The following is a 13,980-nucleotide window of genomic DNA, read 5'->3' on the forward strand; positions in this document are numbered from 1 at the left end:
TCTCACACCCGATCCTCTCCCAAGTGAAAGACAAACAAATTCTTCTCGTTCGTTCTTCTGTACTCAAGCCGACCCATGCATGGATGGGTTTTTGGGTTCCTGCAGGGGCCAGAAGAGCCTCCCAGCTGGCAGGATGCATCAAAGTACAGAATGTACGAATCGTGCACACATGAGGCTGCTCTCAACCTCGGCAGCTGTGGCTAATGGCGCGCGGAATTATGAGAAAATTAAACCGGGGATGGTCGTTTCGGGTTTTCTCAGGGATGTTTGAAAACCATGATATTCCCTCAGTGAGACAGAAGAATGGATCCCAGGCTTCGAATGGTGTTTATAGTGTCAGGAGAACAGTGTTCCCTGACCAACATGTCTCCAAGGTGCCGAGTTGACGATCCGGCAGAGCCGAGTCATAAACCCGGCCCCTCTTTTTTGTTTCCGTTTTGACTTTGGTGTCGAGTTTGATTCCCACGAACTAAACGAACTCTTTGGAAGTCAATGGGCAAGTACCCAGGGTTGGGTAGGGTTACTTTAACTGGATTACTTTCAATGACTTTTGGATGACTCCAATACCAAATATGCTAATAAAGGACAAAAGAAACTAAATATGAATAAAATGATGACTCACAACACGTGGTAAGCTTTCTCTCCTGGCTTTGATCTCTTTGATCTCCGGCAAAACGAACATAAAATGCGACAGAGACAAAATGAAAAGAAATCCAAACAGCTTGCCAACATCATTTTTTCCGGGTCCTGTCTCCGTTCTGGTCTTGACAGTCTCAGAGTTTGTACACCTAGTTCGTCACCTTGTCAGTCCGTCTGCGAACCTCAGTGAACACTAGGGAAGCCTTTTTCGACCCTGACGCCCACCTGTCCCGTTTTTGCTCCCGTCTGTCCCCAACTTTGACCTATTTTTGATCCTGTCCACGCCTTGAACTCCCAGTCCTGGATAAGCAGTGCAGATAATGGATGGATGGATCTACAAATAATAACACACAACACATGATTGCTGTTGAATGAATGTTTTTCTTGTCAATTCACAAAAGTAAAACGAAATTGAAGGGGTTCTCCTTTCACTGCAAGAAAGCAATTTAGAGAGTGGCCGGCTAGCCAAGCTTTATCATCGGGTGTCCTCGAATGGAGAAAGACCTCTGCGATGACTTAAATAAGACGGTCCTGAACTAATTAGTTTCTCACAACTTGTGGCTCGAAGTACTTGCATGGCTAATGGACCTGCCGTTGGAAAGATAACGGGTCTACAGCGGGGGCTTCGGAGAGATATAAGGCTACCCAGTTTACGGACCAGCAGCACTGATTTTGCCTTCTGCCAGATTCCGCCCAAGTCGCTTCTGGAACCCGTTAACAATCCACGAAGCACCCTCTGTGGATCCCTTTGAGTTCTTTTGACTTTCCTTAGATTCTGATTGAATGGGTGAATTTTTTTGCCGATGTAGCGACCCGCTAAAAGCTAAAAGCAACAGCACAGGACCATTAAATGCTTGGTCATGGTTAACAATAGTTGACAATATACGGACAACTGAGAAAACGAGACACAAAAACGTTTTTGTATATATTTACATCGGTTCACATTTCTAGTTTCTCTTACAATGTGTTCACTTTCAGTCTCTACTTTATTCTAATCCTGAAAAATCCAAGTTTTCTGCTTTGCTTTTCATTCTAAACTGCTATTACATTGTCTTAACACATAGTAATGGTAAATATTGCCGGATATTGAAAATTAGCGTTATTCTGGAAAAAAGGGCTAAAAGTAATAACTCACAATGTCATGATTTGTCCATTGCCCTCACAGTGCCCGCTTATTTGGCTCAGGACTTTCATTCACTCCTGGTCAGTCCGTCAGCGAACCTCCGCACTTGCAACGCAAGCATTTTTTTTACTCTGGTTCCCGTTCTGTTCCCGACCTGTCCCCTGTATCCTGTATCGATCCCCTGTCCCTGGCTTCCCGATCGTCTCTGATTACCTGACTTGTTCCGATCTCTGACCACGCTCCGATCTCCCGTCCCGACTGCCCGACTTGTTTCTGCCCACCGACCACGCTACGATCTCCCGTCCCGGCTGCCCGACTTGTTTCTGCCCAAAGACCACGCTCCGATCCACTGTCCCGGCTGCTCGACTTGTTTCCGCCCACCGACCACGCTCCGATCTCCCGTCCCGGCTGCCCGACTTGTTTCCGCCCAAAGACCACGCTCCGATCTCCCGTCCCGGCTGCCCGACTTGTTTCCGCCCAAAGACCACGCTCCGATCCATCGTTCCGACTGCTCGACTCATTTTCGCCCTCCGACCACGCTCCGGTCTCCCGTCCCGGCTGCCCGACTTGTTTCTGCCCACCGACCACGCTACGATCTCCCGTCCCGGCTGCCCGACTTGTTTCTGCCCAAAGACCACGCTCCGATCCACCGTCCCGACTGCCCGACCTTTTTCCGCCCACCGACCACGCTCCAATCTCCCGTCCCGGCTGCCCAACTTGTTTCTGCCCACCGACCACGCTCTGATCTCGTGGGCTTCCTGCTTCTCCTGCCCAGCGATCGCCGAATCGCTGGCGTACGTTTTCTTACGCGTTTGGGTCCACCGTCTGTTCTGGTTCTAAACATGATTTTTGACTCTTTCATGGCCAAAATAACCCCAGAATTCCAGGCGGCCCGTACGATACTTGGCCAATAAAGGTTTGATTGAAATTAGAATGATTTTTCACACTCGTAATGCAAGTTTTGATGTGCTAGCTAACGTGCTCTAACTTGATTTGTATTTCAAGCTAGGGGAAAAAAATCGTAGCGCTTCCATTCGGCGGCTGGAAAACCATGAAAGCTAGCATAAAAATCCCGCTTGATGAAACGATGCACCGCCAAGAGGAAAAATAAACAAGGAAGAATACCAACCCCAGAAGCCAAACGCCGCCTGGCCGCTCTCGATGGCCTCTGGAAAGCGAGCCAAAAAGCAAAAAGGGGAAGGCTTCATCGCGCAGAGGCCGCAAAAACAAGCCGGGTATTTATTTTGGAAAGAGGCTCAAAATGGCCGCCGTCCCCCGCCGCCACACGCACACGCCACCGTCACGGCAACAACAACAGGTGCGCACGCCGGCACACGTGTTAGCTATCGTTTGCCGCTAGCTTAAATGTTGACCGCACTTCTTTGAACTTGGACCATCCTAACCCTGCTTTAACGCTTAAGTTAAAGCTTTCAAGCTACTTTAATCCTTCGGTAGAACCTGGGAGAAAACATTAATTCAGAGTTAAAGCTTTAAAGATTTAACTTTTAACAACACGAGAATAATCTTTAGCAAAAACAAAATACTCTATATGTGTATATCAGTGTTCTTCTTGAGTTAATTTAAATTAAAGCTTTAAAGCTGCTTTAACTCACAAGTTAAAGCTTTTAAGCTACTTTAACTCTTTGGTAGAACCAGGTGGAAAGCATTTATTCAGAGTTAAAGCTTTAAAGATTAACTTTTAACAACACAAGAATAACTTTTAGCAAAAACGAAAGTTGATTTTAAAGCTGCTTTAACTCTTAAGTTAAAGCTTTTAAGCTTATTTTACTTTTCAGGAGAACAATGTTGAAAGCATTAGTTCAGCGTTAAAGCTTTAAAGATTTAACTTTTGACAACACGAGAATAATCTTTAGCAAAAACAAAATACTCTATATGTGTATATCAGTGTTCTTCTTGAGTTAATTTGAGTTAAAGCTTTAAAGCTGCTTGAACTCTTAAGTTAAAGCTTTCAAGCTACTTTAACTCTTCAGTAGAACCTGGGAGAAAACATTAATTCAGAGTTAAAGCTTTAAAGATTTAACTTTTAACAACACAAGAATAATTTTTAGCAAAAACAAAATACTTAAAATGTGTATATCAGTGTTCTTCTTGAGTTAATTTGAGTTAAAACTTTAAAGCTGCTTTAACTCGCAAGTTAAAGCTTTAAAGCTGCTTTAACTCTTTGGTAGAACCAGGTAGAAAGCATTTATTCAGAGTTAAAGCTTTAAAGATTTAACTTTTAACAACACAAGAATAATCTTTAGCAAAAACAAAATACTTAAAATGTGTATATCAGTGTTCTTCTTGAGTTAATTTGAGTTAAAACTTTAAAGCTGCTTTAACTCGCAAGTTAAAGCTTTAAAGCTGCTTTAACTCTTTGGTAGAACCAGGTAGAAAGCATTTATTCAGAGTTAAAGCTTTAAAGATTTAACTTTCAACAACACAAGAATAATCTTTAGCAAAAACAAAATACTTTAAATGTGTATATCAGTGTTCTACTTGAGTTAATTTGAGTTAAAGCTTTAAAGCTGCTTTAACTCTTAAGTTAAAGCTTTCAAGCTACTTTAACTCTTCGGTAGAACCTGGGAGAAAACATTTATTCAGAGTTAAAGCTTTAAAGATTTAACTTTTAACAACACAAGAATAATTTTTAGCAAAAACAAAATACTTAAAATGTGTATATCAGTGTTCTTCTTGAGTTAATTTGAGTTAAAACTTTAAAGCTGCTTTAACTCGCAAGTTAAAGCTTTAAAGCTGCTTTAACTCTTTGGTAGAACCAGGTAGAAAGCATTTATTCAGAGTTAAAGCTTTAAAGATTTAACTTTTAACAACACAAGAATAATCTTTAGCAAAAACAAAATACTTTAAATGTGTATATCAGTGTTCTACTTGAGTTAATTTGAGTTAAAGCTTTAAAGCTGCTTTAACTCGTAAGTTAAAGCTTTTAAGCTACTTTAACTCTTTGGTAGAACCAGGTAGAAAGGATTAATTCAGAGTTAAAGCTTTAAAGATTTAACTTTTAACAACACAAGAATAATCTTTAGCAAAAACAAAATACTTTAAATGTGTATATCAGTGTTCTTCTTGAGTAAATTTGAGTTAAAGCTTTAAAGCTGCTTTAACTTTTAAGTTAAAGCATTTAAGATACTTTAACCTTAATTTAAGTAGTTTGAATTACTGTTCGCCCCTAAATTTGTTATTTTCTTGGATCCAATTGAGTTAAAGCTATAAAGGTGGTTTAGCCTTTTGACAGCATTAGAATGATCTCTAACAAAAAACAAGTCTGATTTGAAATACTATTTGTAATTTGAAATATGTCTCTATTTATGTGTGTATATAAGTATATATAATATGTCTTCCTCTTGCGTCGAATTGAGTTAAAGCGCTAAAGCGCCTTTAACTCGTAAGTAGAACCAGGTAAAAACCTTGATTCACAGTTAAAGCTTTAACTTTTGACCGAAATACTGTACGTCTGTATTTTAGTCTTTGTCGTGAGTCGAATTGAGTTAAAGCGTTAAAGCACCTTTAACTCTTAAGTAGAACCAGGTTAAAAACCTTGATTCACAGTTAAAGCTTTAACTTTTGACCGAAATACTGTACGTCTGTATTTTAGTCTTTGTCTTGAGTCGAATTGAGTTAAAGCATTAAAGCACCTTTAACTCTTAAGTAGAACCAGGTAAAAACCTTGATTCACAGTTAAAGCTTTAACTTTTGACCGAAATACTCTACGTCTGTATTTTATTCTTCGTCTTTTGTCGAATTGAGTTAAAGTGCCTTTAACTGTTATGTAGAACCAGGTTAAAAACCTTGATTCACAGTTAAAGTTTAACTTTTGACCGAAATACTGTACGTCTGTATGTTAGTCTTCGTCTTGAGTCGAATTGAGTTAAAGCGCCTTTAACTCGTAAGTAGAACCAGGTAAAAACCTTGATTCACAGTTAAAGCTTTAACTTTTGACCGAAATACTGTACGTCTGTATGTTAGTCTTCGTCTTGAGTCGAATTGAGTTAAAGCGCCTTTAACTCGTAAGTAGAACCAGGTTAGAAACCTTGATTCACAGTTAAAGCTTTAACTTTTGATCGAAATACTGTACATCTGTATTTTAGTCTTTGTCTTGAGTCGAATTGACTCAAAGCGTTAAAGCGCCTTTAACTCCTAAGTAGAATCAGCTTGAAAACCTTGATTCACAGTTAAAGCTTTAACTTTTGACTGAAATCCTGTAATTCTTCATTTTAGTCTTCTTCTTGGGTCAACGTGAAACTGTTACCTTAAAAGTATTCTGTCATCTTTTTGGTGAACAGTGAATTTGACGTGAAAATAAACAACAATACACTACTAATGCTTGAAAAGTTTTAGGTTTGTGATGTAAAATAGGAATCTTGGCTCAAGTTAAGAGAAGAAAAAGTTTCGGTTTCTTTTCCTTCTAATTCCGAACGCTTGCAACTGCAATTTGTCTGAATTTGCCACCGCTTCAACGTACCGTGTCAAATATTAATAGATGAAATAAATAAAAGAGCAGCACGGCGGCGCAGTGGTTAGCGCGTGCGCGGCACATTACTGTGGTCATGAGATCGAACTCCTGTGTGGAGTTTGCATGTTCTCCCCGTGCTTGCACTCCGATTTCCTCCCACATTCCAAAAACATGCTTGTCAGGTTAATTGGTAGGTGGAAATTGTCCCTAGGTGTGAATAAGCAAGTAAGTTGTCTGTCTCTGTCTCCCCTGCCCACTGCCTGAAGATAGCTGGGATGGGCTCCAGCACCCCCGCGGCCCTACTGAGGATAAGCGGTGCAGATAATGGAATGGATAAATCAAAATCTTTGAAAAAGGGAGGGAGAGTAACTCAAAGGCGAACGTCCTGTAGTAACCTCCCGACTTGAGTGTATTATTGGCCGTCCCCCGGGCCCCGTTCGCGCAGCCCGGGACCCCTGACCCGAGCCGAGCGCCGGTTCCGTGGCCCCTCGCTCTCCTCCGAGGCCCCTGCTGTGCATCCTGTCAGCCGGCATGGGAGAAAATCATTTTTAGTGGCCTCCTGCCGAGGATCATAGGCTACAGGAAAGTATTTGAACCAGGGGTGAGCAATGAGGGGCCTGCTTGGCAAGCGATACCAGTGATAGGTCATTGTGATGTTCTGGGAAATTTTCTTTCTGAAGTGATATTTTAGTAGTTGACTGAGCCTTTTTTAAACCCTACTTTTAAGAATTTCAACCTGGTAATTACATAATAATAACATAGTAATAACATGACTAAGTGTCTTGGAGCATCATAAAATCATAGCTCACCAGTCAAAGGCCATTGTGATTTTCTAGGAATTTTGATTTCTAACTCACATGTTTTAGTGGTTAATCAAGCCTATTTTAACTCCACTTCTAAAAATTAAAACCTGGTAATTACATAGTAATAACATAGTAATAACATAACTAAGTGTAATTTTAGAAATGCATCTAAAACTTGGAGCACCCGAATAACATAGCTCACCAGTGATAGGCCATTGTGATTTTCTAGGAATTTGGATTTCTAATTTACATGTATTAGTGGTTGATTAAGCCTATTTGAACCCTACTTTTGAGAATGAAAACATGGTAATTGCATAATAATAACATAGCAATAATATGACGAATAGCTATTTTAGAAGTGCATCTCAAACTTGGAATACCCTGGGACCATAGCTCACCGGTGAAAGGCCATGGTGATTTTCTAGGTATCTGGATTTCTAATTCACATGTATTAGTGGCTGATCAAGCCTATTTTAACCCTACTTCTCATAATTAAAACATGGTAATTACATAATAATAACATAGTAATAACATGACCAAGTGTAATTTTGGAAATGCATTAAAACTTGGAGCCCCCTAATAATAAAGCTCACCAGTGATAACCCATTGTGATTTTCTAGGAAATAGGGTTTCTAACTTTTGTGTTTTAGTGGTCGATCAAGCCATTTTAACGCTACCTCTAAGAATTAAAACCTGGTAATAACACAGTAACAACATGACAAGTTGTTATTTTAATAATGCATATTAGACTTGGAGCACAATATGAACACAGCTCACCAGTGATAGGCCATTGTGATTTTCTAGGAATTTGGATTTCTAATTCACATGTATTAGTAGTTGATTAAGCCTATTTTAACCCTACTTCTGAGAATTAAAACCTGGTAATTACATAATAATAACATAGTAATAACATGACCAAGTGACTTGGAGCACCATAAGAACATAGCTCGCCAGTCATAGGCCATTGTGATTTTCTAAGAAATTTGGATTTCTAACTCATATGTTTTAGTGGTTTATCCAGCCTATTTTAATTCCACTTCTAAAAATTAAAACCTGGTAATTACATAAATATAACATAGTAATAACGTGACAATGTGTTATTTTAATAATGCATATTAGACTTGGAGCACACAGAGAACACAGCTCGCCAGTGATAGGCCATTGTGATTTTCTAGGAATTTGGATTTCTAATTCACATGTATTACTGGTTGATTAAGCCTATTTTAACCCGACTTCTGAGAATTTAAACATGGTAATTACATAATAATAACATAGTAATAACATGACAAATAGTTATTTTAGAAGTGCATTTCAAACTTACCGTAGGACCATAGCTCACCAGTGAGAGGCCATGGTGATTTTCTAGGAATTTGGAAATCTAATTCACATGTATTAGTGGTTGATTAGTATTTTTTAACCCTACTTCTGTGAATTTAAATCTGGTAATTACATAATAATAACATAGTAATAACACGACAAATAGCTATTTTAGAAGTGCATTTCAAACTTGGAATACCCTAGGACCATAGCTCACCGGTCAAAGGCCATAGTGATTTTCTAGGAATTTGGATTTCTAATTCACGTGTTTTAGCGGTTGATTAAGTCCATTTTAACCCTAATTCTAAGAATTAAAACCTGGTAATCACACAATAACGACATAGTAATAACACAACATGTTATTTTAGAAATGCAATTTCCAAGTTGGAGCTCCCCAGTAATAGGCCATTGTGATTTTCTAGGAAATTGGATTTCTAATTCACATGTATTAGTGGTTGATCAAGCCTATTTTAACCCTAATTCTAAGAATTAAAACCTGGTAATCACACAATAATGACATAGTAACAACACAACATGTTATTTTAGAAATGCAATTTCCAAGTTGGAGCTCCCTAGGAACATAGCTCACCAGTGATAGGCCATTGTGATTTTCTAGGAAATTTGATTTCTAACTCACATGGTTTAGTGGTTGATCAAGCCTATTTTAACTCCACTCCTAAAAACTAAAAACCTGGCAATTACATAATAATAACATAGTAACAACACAACATGTTATTTTAGAAATGCATATCAAACTTGTAGCTCTTAAAACAAAATTGTAACAAAAATAAAACAAATCAATTTTTAGCATATACACATCATGCCTCAATTAAAAACATGAATGTTACATCTTTTAAACCACTATGTTGTAACAATGACAATAATTCTATTCTATTCTAAGGGATTGAATCCGGCCCGCGAGACAACGCTCAGAGAAGCGCAAGAGAAAAATGAGCTGCAGGTTGAAATATGTCCATTTTATGTTGCCAAAGCCAGGTGCCTCTCACAAACGCTGTACTTGTATTTCTTTCTCTCTCTCTCTCTCTCTTCCTCCCCTTTTCTCTCACTCTCTATCTCTCTCTTTCACTCTCTCTGTCTCTCTTTCTTTGTTACTCAGTTTTTTTGTGTCTTTTTACCTTCTTTTGCTTCCATTCTCTCTTTATCCCCTTTCTCTCTTTCTTTCCCTCTCTCTCATTATTTCTTTTGTCTCTTTTGTTTCTCACACTCTCTCTCTTTTCTCTCTCTCTCTTTTGTTCTAACCTTTCTAGTTTTCTCTCTCTCTTTCACTCTCTCTGTCTCTCTTTCTTTGTTACTCAGTTTTTTCCTATGTGTCTTTTTACCTTCTTTTGCTCCCGTTCTCTCTTTATCCCCTTCTCTTTCTTTCTATTTCTCTTTGGATTTCTTTCTTTCTCTCTCTTTCTTTCCCTCTCTCTCATTATTTCTTTTTGTCTCTTTTGTTTCTCACACTCTCTCTCTCTCTTCTCTCTCTTTCTTTGTTCTAACCTTTCTAGTTTTCTCTCTCTCTCTCTTTCACTCTCTCTGCTTATCTTTTTCTCTTTCTTTGTTACTCTTTGTCTGTTCCTCTCTCTGTCTTTTTACCTTCTTTTGCTCTCTCTTCCTGTCCCCTTCTCTCTTTATCTTCTTCTCTTTTTTCCCATTCTCTCTTTCTATTTCTCTTTGGATTTCTTTCTTTTTATCTTTCTTTCCCCCTCTCTCACTATTTCTCTTTTTGTCTCTTTTATTTTTCACGCTCTCTCTTTTCTTTCTCTCTCCCTCTTCTCTTTTTCTCTCTTTGTTCTACCCACTCTACTTTTCTTTCCCTCTCTTTCTCTTATTTCTTTCTCTCTTTTTTCTTTCTCATCTTCTAGTCCGGCCTCCGAGAGAACATTTGTTCTATCGTGTGGCCCCCGAGTTCAAATGAGTTTGACACCCCTGCCCTAAGGGGACCACATAAATTGAAATATTATTGTAACTGTCGCTATGGGCCGGCCACAAGGGGGCCTGGTGTTGTGATTTACGTAGCGGGAAAAATATTTTCTGGCCTTGTTCTTCTTTGGTTGGGGCCGACCTTGAAGACATGGAGACAAACAAAGAGGCGGCCTCGCTTTGTTTGGAACAAGTTGAAGAACATAGCTCACCAGTGATAGGGCCATTGTGATTTTCTAGGAAATTTGATTTCTAATCCACATGTTTAAGTGGGCAGCACGGCGGCGCAGTGGATAGCGCGTGTGCGGCACAGTTCTAAGGTCTCGGGAACTTCCTGTGTGGGTTCAAATCCAGCTACCAGACTTCCTGTGCGGAGTTTGTATGTTCTCCCCGTGCTTGTGTGGGTTTCCTCCGGGCACTCCGGTTTCCTCCCACAATCCAAAGACATGCATTTCAGGTGGATTGTCCAAATTGTCCCTAGGTGTGAATGAGCGAGCAAGTTGTCTGTCCCCTGTGTGCCCTGCGATTGGCTGGCAACCAGTTCAGGGTGTCCCCTGCCCACTGCCCGATGATTGCTGGGATGGGCTCCAGCACCCCCACAACCCTACTGAGGATAAGCGGTGCAGCTAATGAGGAGATGAGATGTTTTAGTGGTTGATCAAGCCCATTTTACGGCTACCTCTAAAAATTACAACCTGGTAATAACACAGTAATAACATGACAAGTTGTTAATAAGTTGATTGCTGGTTATTACATGAGTCTGTCGGGGTTTTTTAAAAGTTAGATATTGTTTAATTTAGAAAAAAACGAGTGTTTTGGTCTCTACGTGTGACCAATCTTTTTTACAGTTTTTTGTTATTTATTAGGCCAGGGGTGTCCACACATTTTCAGAAAGGGGGCCAGATTTGGTTAGCTTAAAATGTGTGAGGGACAACTACTCAGCCCGGCATTCTTTCAACAGTCTTTCATAAATTCACCCTCCGTGAATGGACCTCGTAGCTCGCCTTTGTAGCATTTTCATTTGTATCGCAGGGTCTTGATAAAACAGCTTCCAGTTGCTTCACCTTCTCACAGTATTCCAGTTAGCCCTTTTTAGTCAGCATGTTTTTGTCAGAAGGACCAGAACAGAACAGGAAACCCCAGAGCGTTCGTTACAATTCTTTATTAAGGGAAGCGTACAGGGTTAGCGGGAGACGCGATGGCCGTCGGACGTCAGCAGCAAAGCCGTGAAGACGGCTTCGGAACACGTAGCCAATCGGAGTGCGGAAGTCTAGCAGGTCAAGTTTACCGGCACTGGAGAGAAGATCGTAGCGTGGGACGGAAGCAGGTCGGATCGGAGGCAGGCAGAATCAGGTAAACAGATCAAGATGGAACAGGTAATCAGGAGAGTCATACAGGGTACTAACGTAATCCTCAGACGAAGAGGTCTCGGCGTAGCGTGCTTAAAAGGGGAACGGGCGTCCACGTGATAGCTCCAGGTGACTCTAGTTAGCAATCACGACAGTTTTGTATGGCAATGCCTCTCGATATACAGTATATTTAGAAAACTGACACATTAGGCAGACGCAGTTGTTTCAAATTTCGATGAAAAAGTACTCTAAGTTCCACTTGTCCTGAAAGCGGCAGCCCTCGCAGTCAACTTTCCTTTTTTTATCAACAGTCGCCATGTGGGGAAATAGGGTGGGCTAAAATTTTTACATAAAGCCATGAAAAGGTAGGCAAAAGGCTACAAGTATCATCTGGTGAAACACTTTTTTTTGTTGTTGTAGTACAAATTGATTTTTTTACTGAGGTCAACATTACTAACAAGCCACATATGATTAATTTTATGAGAGGCCACGGGACAGTGGACATGTGATCAAGGGCCATAACTGGCTCCTGGGCCGGAATTTGGACATCCCTGGATTAGAGTTACAAGTTTGCTATGCCATGTTGATACTTTTATTACTATGTTACTATTTTGGTATTACCAGATTATAATTATTAGTAGGCTTGAATAGGTATAAGGGCATTGGGTGATTAACATATATAACGTAATAATAGTAATATGTATTTTTTCATTTTTAGAACCAGTTTGTAGGCTACTCAGGTGTTCTTAGCGGGTTGCATGATGCTCCTGGGCACCCATTCGGTGACCCCTGAGGTGAAGAGACTAGTATTAGTAAATGTGAGGAGATTTATTGGGGGTATTAGGGGTTCAGTGTCTTACCCAAGGACACTTCGACATGTAACACGGACGAGCCGGGATTCGAACTGGGATCCCTTGATCCAAAGACGAGCGCTCTACCTCCTGAGCCACTGCCGCCCCACATGGCTTACATGGCTGCAAGGCCGCTATTGGGAGATGTGAAGCACATTGTAAAGCGCTTTGGGAAGTCATTGACCTGAAAAGCGCTATATAAATGCAGATCATATCATTTTACTTAACCTGCTTATTGGGGGTATTAGGGGTTCAGTGTCTTACCCAAGGACACTTCGACATGTAACACGGACGAGCCGGGATTCGAACTGGGATCCCTTGATCCCAAGACGAGCGCTCTACCTCCTGAGCTACTGCCGAATGATTCTATATCTGAGGATAATCTTTTTGAATCTATGCAATCAGGATTCAGGGCTAATCACTCTACTGAGACAGCCATGATTAAGGTAACCGATGATCTACCGGCAATGGACTCTGGCGCTTCAACACTCTTGCTGCTGCTGCTGCTGCTGCTAGATCGCTTCAAGTCGTCTAAAGATGATCTTTAGAAACGACATGGAACGCTTCGGTCGTGCTACGAGTTCCGCAAATTCGGATCCAACTGCCCATCGTTGACGGTCCGCGATGAAGGCGGGGCAATCGACCCATAGGTGTTCGGCCGTTTCCTCACTCTCCCCACAAAGTCGACAGATGTCGGTGGCCGACTTGCGGAGGAGGAATTGCCAGCGTCGGAGCAGCGGATGGTGGCCGCTCCGAAAGCGGATGAGGTCTGTGCGTTCAGCTTTGGGAAAGGATTGTTCCTCTGTTAGGTTTTGTAGCACATTCAGGAATGAGCTGAGGCAAGGATGGCTGGGAGCAGTAGGTATGTAGCTACGTGTTATGAGAGCCCTCGTAGTGTGTTGGTCCAGCGGGTGGTTCGGTTGTGGGAGGCTGGAGCCTAGGGAGGCCTCTGCATCGGCTTGTTCATTGCCAGGCAGTCCGCAATGTCCTGGGATCCACAATAGCTGTATTCTTTTCCTCTGGGAGAGGGTCGCAATTAGATGCTGTAGATCGTAGATGTCTGCATCTGTCGAATGCGGGTTGCCTAATGCCTCGAGTAGTGAGCGCGAGTCACTGGCGACGGTAGCAGACGTCCAGGGGCGATCTGTAAGTTTGGTCAGCCATTTTATGGCTGCATGCAGGGCCGTCCTCTCGGCTTGGAACGAGCTAGCCCATTTACCAGTCGGTGAGTGCCATCGTCTGATGAGTTCATTCTCTGCAGTATATACCACTATTCCTGCTCCACCATTTTTATAGCCCTCCACAGCTGAACCATCAGTGTAGATGATTAAGTCTGATGTGGGTAAGTCTTTAAAGGCTTGGTTGGCTTTCGTAAGTTGCTGTTCCAGTGGATCCGATTTCTGGGTGTTGGTGAAACGGACCTCTAGTGCTGCTGGACCTTAGTGCTGCTTTTGACACTGTGGAGCTTAATAACTTACTAGACCGGTTGGAAAAATGGATT

This window comes from Urocampus carinirostris, chromosome 1 (genome assembly GCF_059441175.1).
Source record: "Urocampus carinirostris isolate Australia breed hairy pipefish chromosome 1, RoL_Ucar_1.0, whole genome shotgun sequence".
Lineage (NCBI taxonomy): Eukaryota > Metazoa > Chordata > Actinopteri > Syngnathiformes > Syngnathidae > Urocampus > Urocampus carinirostris.